The sequence below is a fragment of the Zeus faber genome (assembly GCF_960531495.2).
Source record: "Zeus faber genome assembly, chromosome: 20".
In the NCBI taxonomy this organism is placed as follows: domain Eukaryota; kingdom Metazoa; phylum Chordata; class Actinopteri; order Zeiformes; family Zeidae; genus Zeus; species Zeus faber.
The window spans coordinates 11208307-11219563 of NC_137207.1; positions in this window are offsets into that span (position 1 = coordinate 11208307).

Here is an 11257-nt window from a genome sequence, read left to right on the forward strand (position 1 = left end):
TCACAATACATGGTGATGGAATCAACGCTCAAACACACACACACACACACACACACAGACACAGGGGGGAGGCAACAGACAGCTCACTCCAGCAGCCTGGCTGGCATCACAATGTGACAAGGTGCTATAGCATTCAGAAGCCATTCCGCCCGGGGTCGTTCCAGTTCACTGTTCTAACGAGAAATATTCCACAGAGGCTCCTATACTGTGATCCGCCGGCTGACCCCGTGTGCGGCGTGTCATGCAGGCACTCACACACACACACACACACACACACACGCACATGCACACGCGAGCACACACACACACACACACACACACACACACACAAGCGCACACACGCGCACGCATATCTGATCACAGGACTGCGTGCAACTAGAAGAATGAGTTTCAGGGTCGCTGGGTGGAGACCCAACCCCATACAAAGTCTGATTGTGCACTCACAGGTTTGCACGCCGGCTCTTCGCCTCCCTCAAAGCGAGCGAACTTACCCGGACGCTCCCTTTCCCGCAGATCCCGCGCCGGATCCGGTGCGGGAGGCCCTAACCTTTCCTGTTCTCCGAGGCTAAATGTAGATAAATGGGACGGCGCCGGAGAACTAATATGCCGAGAGATGCCCCAAATCGGCTCGACTCGCCGCGCGAGCGCCGCGCCGAGGGGCCCCCGGTAATTGCTGTGTGAAGGTCGAAGGTCTTCGCGTCTCTCACTTTGTGTTTCTTCCCCGGTTGCGAAGGCGCCTCCTGAATGCAAACGCGACTTAAAGGTCGCCGGCGAGCGCCGAGGATCGGGACGAGAATGAAATGCCTGGACATGTGTCGAGCTTCGTACATGATGTTTCCAGCCATCGTCCCCGTACCTGGGTTATCATCCCCCGTGTGTGTGTGTGTGTGTGTGTGTGTGTGTGTGTGTGCGTGTGCGGGCGTGCGTGTGTGTTGGAAGAAGAAGTCGGACATTTCTCTTGAGAAAAACTACAAATGCAAACACAAAATGGCTCTAGTGAAAGTGAAAGTATCGCCAGTGACATTGGGACTTGAGTAGAAGTGTACGAGTACTTGCTCTTAAAAGAAGAGCCTAAAAGAAGTCTAAAGAAGGGTTACTGCACCTAAGCGCCCATGCAGATACTGATTGCAATTTTCATAAAACATAGTATAGGCAAATATACAAATATGAATCCAGATCTTTTTGAAAGATTAACGTGTTAGAAGTGTGGTAGAGTAAAAAAAAAGTCGAGATATTTGTTCTGAATAAACTGGAGGGAAAAAGAAACCCATTACTCAAGCAGATAGAAGTCTTGGTGTGACATGTACAAGAACCCACACGTAATTGCAGCATGGTTTTTAATTGCTTTTTGTCATGTTTTTTTATGTTTGTATTCATTCCCACATTTTTGAACCTGATTCGAGGAGACACACACACACACACACACACACACACACACACACACACACAGGAAAAAAAATGTAAATATATAGAAATATATAAGCAGACCTGATTCCTATATCATGGCCACATGCATTATACACAGTATAATATAATGAATTTGGCGTCGATGAGCTGTCTTGAACTTCCCTCATTACTTTACTAAGTTCAGCAAAAGTTTTGCACAGCCTTGTTTTCAATAGTCAAATGTTGAGGAATCTGGCAAAGAAATGTTAAAAACTCAAACCCACCAAAAATCTAATATTTTTTGAATCAGCGAATCATTGTAATATTGATTTGATATGTGTCGGCCAATTCCCACCGCGAGTGAGGACGCCCCCGACTGTAGCGCTGAAACACACACACACACACACACACACACACACACACACATACACACACATACACACACACACAGACACGGCTCGCTGCGAGCAATGGTCCACAAACAAGAAAGACAAAACCAGCGCAGCCTACCATCTAATTGACTGGAGCCAATTCATCACATTAATTCATCCCGGGCAGCAAATTGCTTGGAGGCCGGTTTGAGCCCCTTAACAATCACCCGTGTTGACTCGTGGGGGCCGCGGCGAACCCCACCACGCGCATCCAAGTCAGACTAAACAAATAGACACAGGGACAATGGATTCCAATGAAGACTGTTAATGTGGTACTGATCGCTGACCCCTTGGCCGCCGTGCAGGACGGCAGTTCAAATCCTTTTTTTAATGCGTGTGAATTTATCTGTTTTTTCTTCAGTGAAAATTGCACGATGACATTTCTACTCGAGTAAAAGCACTGGCCATTAAATGTACTTGAAGTATTCAAAATAAAAGTACTGATATAACTTAACACAAAGTGCTACTGCTTTACTATTACAAGTTCTAAAATGGATATAATTGGATAATACTTCTGATCATATATATCCCCATAAAAGTGTATATTTTTTTAAATGAAAGCACACAACTGTGTTAGAAATGTAGTCAAGTCACAAGTCTAGATATTGGCTTTGAAATGTAGTGAAATGTAGAGCTCATAGCCATGATACCCAGTACAGTTTTTGAGAATAGTATTTTCTACTGATGTGTGGAATCAATTTCATCTGCAGTTTTATTTTGAATTATGAAAAATATTTGGCAAGCGGCAACTAATACCTTAAATTATAAAAAAAAAAAAAAAAAAAATAGTTCACACTCATTGTGTTGGCCGCAGCTGTTGTCGAAAAGGAGGGAGCTAATAAGGCTCACCCCCGCCCCACCCGGATTGGTCTGTCGAGTTGTCAATCAAACTGGAAAGCGGAACGCGCAACTTGTCAACGGCCCCGCCTACACAGGTGCGCTCCTATGTGACAACCAGATTTTTGAACCAGGACGTCATAAAGCCGAAACTTGATGTACTGCACAAGTTTGGGGGAATGATAACATTATTATATGACATTTAACTGGAGAATGCAAATGGATCGAGGCAACTGAATTGTCCCCGAAAAAAATCGGGTCATGTGGATGATAACCAAGCAGTCCACGAAGCTCAGCAGAGTGCCTTGGAGACAACATTTGACTGCACCCCGATACGACGATAACCAAAACCCGCGGCGACATCTAGACGCCTGCTGTATATTACGACGGTGTAACATCGCCCGGCCCTTAAAGAGTTCAATCGCTCCGCCCATTTCGCGCGTGACTGAGGCTGTCGCACAAGCGTCGCTTGCAAGGACGTCGGGACACGCGCCGTCTCCACCGAGAAAATTGAGCGATCCGAATGAACACATGACGAGGTTGCGGCAGGACTGATGACATTCAGCGGAAAACAGTCGTGGGGAAGAAGCGTGACAGCGACTGCACACACACACATTCATCTATGAGGAGCCGGGGTGTGGGTGTTTAAGTGCGTAATAATCCATGAAAGGAATGGTTTCCTGTAAAGTCAACAACATAAAACTTTAATTAGAAATTACAATTTATGTGCCTTTCCTCTCTCTCTCGCACACACACACACACACACACACACACACAGAAGCACACACACACACACACACGCGCGTGCCCGTGCAATCTCTTTCATTAGAAACAGTTAGATGGTGGGCTTTGTGTAATTAAGGGTGAGATCACTTGAGGCCATTTTGCGACTCAAAAAAACAAAAAAGGCTTGTTTTGGCAAACTTTGTAGTGGAGCTTGTATAAACAAAACGGAAAAAATTGGAATACACAGCTATTGTGTGCAGGGCAATGTCTGTAGCCTGTCCGCGGGCAGCGTGCGACGCCACGTGGCTGGGGGTCAGAGGGAGCTTTTGACGGAATTTTGACGGAGCGGGGAAAGCAAGTTGAGTTCCCCCGAGCGGCAGAGAAGTAAGGCGGCTGAATTATGAATCTCCGGGCGAGACGCTCAGCCCGGTCAGAAGTCACACGGGAATGGAGGGTGAAACTTTTGAGGCCGTGCCTCCGGCGCTGTTTCAGATCCAGTCGAGCTTTGTCCGAATCAATGAGCGATTATCGAGGTGATTTAGAGGATGGGACGCGTAGTTGTTTTTTTTTTTGTATTTTATTTTTTTACAAAAGGCCCTATTCCAACCGTCCATACGCGTCAAAAAGCTGATGATCAATGTCCTCACTGAAAACGGAAAGCTCTCAGCTCATTCATGTTGTACCAAAAATGTTAAGTTTTAAAATATTGAGTTTTATTTCACAAAGACATCTTACGTTGTGTCAAACTGGAAAAGTTTTTTCCTCTGTGCAAAGCAAATGAATTGCTGTTGGTACAATTTAACTCAGGGGTTCCCAACCCCGGGTCTGTGGCCCCCTAGGGGTCCTCAAAGGAATATGAATATATATATATGGGTTTTTTTTGGGGGTGCAATTCTTACTTTGTTGAACCCCCAAGAATTAATGTCTGCCAGCACAGTGAGCTTCCTGTTCTCAATGAGGACGTCTCTCATCAGCTTTCTAACGGCTATGGGCAGCTCTGTCTGAAAAGACAACGGCTTGATTTTAAATCGAATCTAATCTGAAAAAGAACTAAAACAAAACAAAAAAAAAAAACCTACATTTCCCTTGAATCTGTATCAAAGTAGATGTCCATGAATAAACGTAAGACCGACTTCGCAAAACCCTCAGTGAGCTGCCCAGAGGCAACAGAAGCGGACCGGCTTAACAGAGCACTCGTGAATGTACCTTGCAACTCTGAGCAAATCAAAAGACGAAAAGATAAATATAACTAAGGAATGGTGTGTTTTACTGCAAAATGTCATTAGTTAGTCATCCGGCGCTGAAGGAACTGGTTGGAAGGAGAAGGTTGGAAGCTGCTGAAAGAGAAGCACTCCCACTCAGCCATGCACAGATAGCTGTGAATAATTAATATTCACGGGAAAAAAAAGGTTGCTATTTAAGCAGCTTATTTTAGGGTGTGTGATTTAATGTTAGCAATGCTAAAATCATCGTTCCTTTTTTTTTTTTTTTCCCCTTCCTTTTTTCCCCCCCTTTGAAATTACTGTGCTCAATCTAACGACTGATTGCGCCGTATTCGGGGGCTCATGCATTCTAAATACCTGCGCCTCATTAGAATATCCCATTAGTAAGTGTGATGCGCAGTGCCAGGCGCTGCTGCGGGAATCAACTCATGGATGGAAAAAAAATATATATATGTATATATAAATACATATATATACATATATATATATATATATATATATATAAAATACCTCTCTGGGAGTTTTAATAATGCAGCAAGAAGAGATCTCGCTCTTTGAATTCCAACGGAGAAATGTTGATTTCCATTCACCTCTTCCGCGCCGCTGTTTTATGCATTTCCAATGAGCGGTCTGCCGTCATCAGGGCCCTTTTTATCTGTAAAGCACTTAATTAAACGCACGTTTCACTTACTCCCAGTCAATCAGAAGTCAAGTGAAGACGGGAGGGTGGGGTCAGATTTAAAGAGCGTGTGATGAACTGACAGCCCCGCCTGATCAGACGGCGTCTCCTTTGTGGTGGCGAGCGTTGACAGGCACTTCCGGCTGAGGTCAGCCGCGGAGACGGACTCAGGGCGGGTCCAGAATGACAAGTCAGAGGGGGGAGAGGCGGGGATGTCTATTTAACCTCCAGTTGTTATGTTTGTTCGCAACAGCGGCGCGTCTCCCGCCGCAGCGCTCACGGAGCCGGTCGGTATCCGCAGAATGAGCACGATTTATTCATTTCAAGGCGTCGCCGTCCACGGAGCGAGGCGCTGGCCTTCTGGCTTTCATTATGCCGCGCGTTATTTAGTACACGCGCCTTTATTTTTAAGTTTGCTTTTCAAAAGATATTCCGAGAAAATGAACCTGAGCACCCTGAAGAAAAAAATAAAAGTAAAAGAAAAAGGGGGGGGAGAGTTTAACCTTGTTATGAGAGGATATGAATAAGCAAATTTCACTGCATCACCCCGAGATCATTAACATGGCTCCGAGCAAGCGCCTCAGTATGCAGAACTTCAAAAAATGCATATCAACTATTTATGCAGCCGCTGTACACTCCTCGCGCTATGATATTCGGTTATGGGCACCGTGGAGGCTTATACATGAGCCCAGAGTAGCTGCAGTGAGAAAGGAGAGTTTAATTGCGTGTGTACGCTGAAAAGACATACGCAAATGACAAAACAGATGGGTTTTTTTCACAGAAAGAAATTGCAAAAAGTCGATATCACGCCAATCACATCATTTCATCATGTGATTGGCGTCAGCCCTTGGGTTTTGGTTTGGGGGTTGTTGTGTCTTTTTGTCTGGCGTCACATTAGAATCCTGGACTGGTCAGCCTGTTGGCCCTTCGACAACAGGAGCCTCTGTGGCGATAGAGGTGTTTCACATGCATGTCTGTGGTGTTTGTGTGTGTGTGTGTGTGTGTGTGTGTGTGTGTGTGTGCGCGCGTGCGTGTGTGTGTGTGCGCGTGTGTGTGCGTATGTGTGCGTGCGTGCATGCGCATGTATCAGCCTATCTGCCTGGTTGAGTCACACCGATGAGAGAACATATGTGCGGGGTAATTGGGTTCTGGAAAAATAACAGTCTCTCTGCTCAAACAAAACTGAGATTAGCATGAAGGGAGAGAGAGAGAGAGAGAGAGAGTCAGACGCAATGTGTACTCTTCAATCCGGCCTCCAGGCACCTCTTGTTTGAGGGAGCGAGTGCTAATAGCCGATATATCTAAAAGGGCAACAAGAGAGGGTCGAGGGAGCGTGACACGCTCCCCCTCGCTCGTCCCAAACTGTGGGAAGGTCGATGACGGAACACCGTGCGCACTCCGGCCGATCACTTTTTGACGTCTGCCCCATAACCCGGAGCCGCGGTACCGTGCGTTCACGGCGTAATGCGGCGGATGGTATTTGCCTTATTTACTGTGTTGGGGGGCGCGGAGGGAGGGATAAAGCGGCAGCGAGTCGGGCAAACAGCTTAAGAGTCGGATACATGTCGGGCTAATCCCATCGAACGCTGATCTCTCCAAGACTTAAGGTGGGCGGTGTTGTTAGAATGACCGTGGCACTTTGGACCCATGCACTTCGGGAGGCCATATCGCCCGAGCTTAGCGGCAAGACAGAGGTTTAACCCCAATTTTGATCCGCTTAATTGGTCAAATCCTTGCGTAATTGCCTGTCAGGTCGGAATAGCGTGAAATCGGATCTGTGCCGCGGGCGACAGCGGGGAAGAAGGGAGGAGGACGGGACAACGGGTGGAGAGAGGGCGGGAGATGGGGCTGGGCGGATGAGATGGTAAACTCCGGTCTTGGCTTCAGGAGGATTAGGCCTCACGGGCACGTACCAGACGGGCTGTTTGCTTTTATAAGCAACACTGGCATGGCGGTGGCTAATTGAAAACCATTACAACGAACCTTGCAGGAGCAGTTCACTCCCTTTCTCTCCATCTCTCTCTCTCCATCTCTCTCTCTCTCTCTCTCTCTCTCTCTCTCTCTCTCTCTCCCTCTCTCCCTTTCCCAGATATGCAGGCGCTACCTCTTCCTCTCAGATTCTTACTCTCACACTTGTTCCGTTCCCCAGAAAAACATTTTGTTTTTCTTACGTTTCCTCTCAGATATAACCCGCTCATCACTCTTCCTCTCTCTCCCCATCCCTCTCTCTCTCTCCCGCTCTCTCATCTCTTAAAGTACGGGCACAGCGCCGGCGACAGGGCGCTGCAAAGCGACAGGCTGCCATGCATTCCAAAACGGAGCTGGACTTCATCCAGCGGCGGGGGGGGGCTAAAGGGGGTGGCGCTACGGGGGGGCGGAGTTACGTCCGGCGACGAACTCACGACATCAGCGACAAGGACAGTTGAGCAGGCTTCAACTTCATGCAAATGAGCAGCGCCGGGCGCCAGTACGCAGCCAATAGGAGGGAAGATACGCTCTCAAGGGAGCTGGTCCTTGAAAAATGGATGCCTGGACCACGAGACTAGTGGCGTGGTTTTTTTCAAGAGGTAATTTATTTTGCGAAGTGAACAGCTCCACCGTTTAAATAAAAAATAAAAAGTACACACTGCCCCATCTATTTATATAATGTGTATTCAAAATGGAAAGGGAGAGAGGTTTGAGATGTTTGGCCAGTCGGTTTTGAGCCGACACGCCCACAAAAGCCAGGGGTTCAGGGACCCGGCGACGAGACAAGAGCGACTTGGCCTCACCCCACCGCCCCGTCGCCGGCGGTGTGACCCGAGCGCGAGGCTTGTTGGTTTAAGCGGAGCAAGAGGTTGACGCGTCGGAGAAATGCGGCTTCCAAGAGGGGATTGAGGATAGAGTGTGTGACAGAGCGAGACAGTTCTGCTTGGAACTTCTGGAGAGCTCCCCAGGTCGGCGCTTCCAGTTGCTAAAGGGTTTCCAAAATAAAATAAAAATATTTTTTTTTTGTCTGATCGGCTTGTATTCATACCGGGGTTAGAAATAATATTAGTTTAGCAAATATCATTGTAGTCATTTAGAGCACACAAGTCTCATCTTGAAGGCAGAACCCTCAATCCTTCAGGTAGGATACCTTTCAGGATGGCCAGGAATACAACCGTTGCCTTGTGGCAATAAATCACAGATATTACTGCAGCCGACTGCCCCTCGAATAGGAGCATATTATCCAGAACAACATAATAATCGAATCGAGCAATTTCAGAAATGGCGAGACATCCATCGCCGAAATGATGGCGGCATCATTGACAACACAATTCTACTTTATGTCTCTTGCATCATTGAATGGGCCGCTTTCCCGCAGGAGAAAATGATGGGGATAGGCAAAAAAAAATAAAATGAAAAAAATAAATAGGTTTTGATTGTTCGCATTTAGTAAACTAATCAGATTCCTTAAGGCCATGCCTAACCGAGCTGCACTAACTGGCCGGCCTGGCAAAATAGCGCCGGGAAAGAAAATGCCGTTGTGGAACGCTGCAGCTACTCCCCGAGATTGAGATTCAAATTCATCCAAAGTCAATGCGAGAGGGAGAAACCCCCGTCCTCACTCTTACTGAGATCCAAGATGTCTTCCAATATCAGGCGTGATCACGCTGCAGGGTAAGGTTGAACCGACCATTAGATTTGGGATCTCGATTAGATTACGTGTTTCTTGCGTGGCCGAATATGAACCACACGGGTCACACCGGCTTACCACGCAGGTCTGACCACACCAGTCCAACAATGCTAAGATAGCGCAATGTGAATTTATTAACGCAAGTTTAATAAGTGCCAGTCCATGAAATCGTCTGCGTTGGCCGGATTACTCTGAATCCCAGAAGTCCACGAGAAACTGCAATGTTTTTTTGTTTGTTTTTTTCTGTTCCAAAATCCTCATCGTTGCTCTAAATATGTCAAATTATGTTCTTCAAAGTATGAGAATACTTTGAGCCGAATTTTTTTTTCAAAATAATCTTCACGGATTACCACTTTAAGAGGGTGTGTTGCATAGTTTATAACTGTAAATCTTGCTTTGCTATAATGTGACATTCGTTATCGTGGGGATACAAGACACTGGACTCCCTTCAAACACCGATGCCGCAAAAAAAAAAAAAGACACCAGCCCCATTGTCCGGTGTCTCAGGAGCCATTGTATTACTACTGTATGTTCCCCCCAGTTGACCACTCTGACGAGTTCCACATCCAATTTCAGAATTCTCCCGGAGTCAGGAAGAAAAGTCGACTGCGCTGCCCTTTCAGATCTGGAGAGACTGCAGATCCAGAGCCATTAGGGGGATGGCACCAGCGGGGGGCCGGGACCAGAGAAGCCCCTTGAGCTTGTCCAGCGTTCTTTGAAGCAGCCCTAATTACAACACCAAGGTGGATTCTCCAGGCCCCAGCCCCGCACGCATTACTTTCGCCGCTACCTTGAGGGGCTTTCTTTGCGGAGTCATCAAAGATCCTTTGGGTTGCCGTGCCCTTGTCAACCCCCCGTGTTCTCCACCACTACTTTGCCAAAACTCCCATTTTCTCCCCCCTCTGCCTGCAGTGACTCTACCTTTCTCCGCATTCTGCTCTCTTCTCTCTCTCTCTCTCTCTCTCTCTCTCTGGCTCACTCTCTCTTTATCACTGACTTTGTTGCTTTCACTTTTTTCCTCCACTACTCTCTCTCTCTCTCCCTCTCTCTCTCTCTCTCTCTCTCTCTCGCCCGCCCGCTCACCCAGGAGAAGCTCAATCCATTCGGGGCACAACAACTGTTGTTCCCCCGCTTTCCTGCTTTCCAGCCCCAAACAATGCGTCTCTGACACACCAACCAAACTCATTATCAATCCCATTCCACTTGGACCCGCTGTTCCCGCCTTTCCCTCTCATTCTCACCGCCGCGCTCCGTCTCTCTGGCTCTCCTGGTTTATGTTCTCATTTTCTCATTGACTGCAGGTGCTCGCTCTCTACTCCTCTATCTGGCCCCCCCGGTCAAGTCCAACCCAGAGAGTTATGTCTTACGGCGGGTGTCCATTTATAACCGCCGCAGATCATGAGCAAACAGATCCAACATTCAAGGTAGAAATCCCAGCTTGTGAGAGGAGCACGTTTGGCGTTTTAGTGACAGTATCTTGCAGTCATTACTGCATAATAGGGTTGGGCCGGTGTAAAAACAAGATGGGTTTGATTTGAAGCCACGCCATCAGACTGGATCGGTATACTGAATGTTACCACTAGGTGTCGCACTTGACTCAGCGGCCACTCCCAAGTTGGTGGCACAAAGCCCGCCATACACAAGTGGCTCCGTTAGTCTGTTTATAAACAAACATAATATTATGTTTATCACGTTGTCATATTACTAATTACTGACGCGATACAAGTTTGATTTGACGGAACAGGACGCTGATGTAGGCTACTTTTTAATTTGGCAGAACGTCTCATAAAATCAAATCAGTTTCGGCTTGCACACCAAACCGGACCAGCAAAATCGGAAATGGACCCGACTGGATTGCATGAAGAACCAGCGTCGGCAGTTCCCTGAACTGTGGTAAAATTCAGCCTATACCGATCATGAAGGAGTACCGCACTATTCCCTCTGAGTTCAGAATAATACCCAGCCCCGCCCCGCCCCTCTTCCGAAGCAGCTCCCTTTGTCCATAAAATACCACAGTTCCGGTAACGGGTGGGTGGAATGACTGAATAGAGAATGAAGAGATGTAGACGTCCAAAATCTCAGTCCGCGCAGCTTTGAAAACCCGCTCACACACACCTCTGCAAGGTGTAACCCTCCCTTTTCTCTGCTCCGTGCCACCTTCCTTCCTGCCGAGCCCTCTGCTGTGCCGAGCCGCCGTGTGCTGCCGGGTCATCACTTATTCATGGCAGCCTCCAAACACCCACCCCGGATCTGTGCCGCTGAGAGCACACACACACACACACACACACACACACACACACACACACGAGAATGGCAC